Genomic DNA, 663 nt, shown 5'->3' with positions numbered 1-663 from the left:
AATATAGGTCGCTTCTCCTAGGTCCTTCATAGAAAACTGCGTTCCTAACCAAGACTTTACGTCTTGCAAGGTAGGAACATCATTCCCTATTAGGAGAATGTCATCCACGTACAGCACTAGAAATACAACTGTGCTCCCACTAGCCTTCTTGTAAACACATGGCTCATCTTCGTTCTGTGAAAAACCAAACCTTTTGATTGTCTCATCAAAGTGAAGGTTCCACCTCCTCGAAACCTGCTTCAGTCCATAAATGGACCTCTAAACCTTGCACACCATCCTCGGATTCCTTGGATCGACAAAACCTTCGGGTTGTGCCATGTACACATCCTCGGTCAAGTTTCCGTTAAGGAACGCGGTCTTGACATCCATTTGCCATATCTCATAGTCGTAATATGCGGCTATGGCAAGTAGGGTCCTGATGGACTTCAACATAACTACGGGCGAAAACGTCTCGTCATAGTCAATACCATGAATCTGACGGAATCCCTTCGCCACAATTCGTGCCTTATGCGTGTGCATGTTGCCATCCATGTCGGTCTTCTTCTTGAAGATCCACTTGCATCCGATGGGTTTTATCCCTTCAGATGCATCAACCAGAGTCCATACTTGGTTGTCTGACATGGATTGCATCTCGGACTTCATAGCCTCGCGCCATTTCTCGGA

Source organism: Tarenaya hassleriana, unplaced genomic scaffold (genome assembly GCF_000463585.1).
Source record: "Tarenaya hassleriana unplaced genomic scaffold, ASM46358v1 Cleome479, whole genome shotgun sequence".
NCBI lineage: Eukaryota > Viridiplantae > Streptophyta > Magnoliopsida > Brassicales > Cleomaceae > Tarenaya > Tarenaya hassleriana.
Note: the sequence above shows the minus strand (reverse complement) of the source record.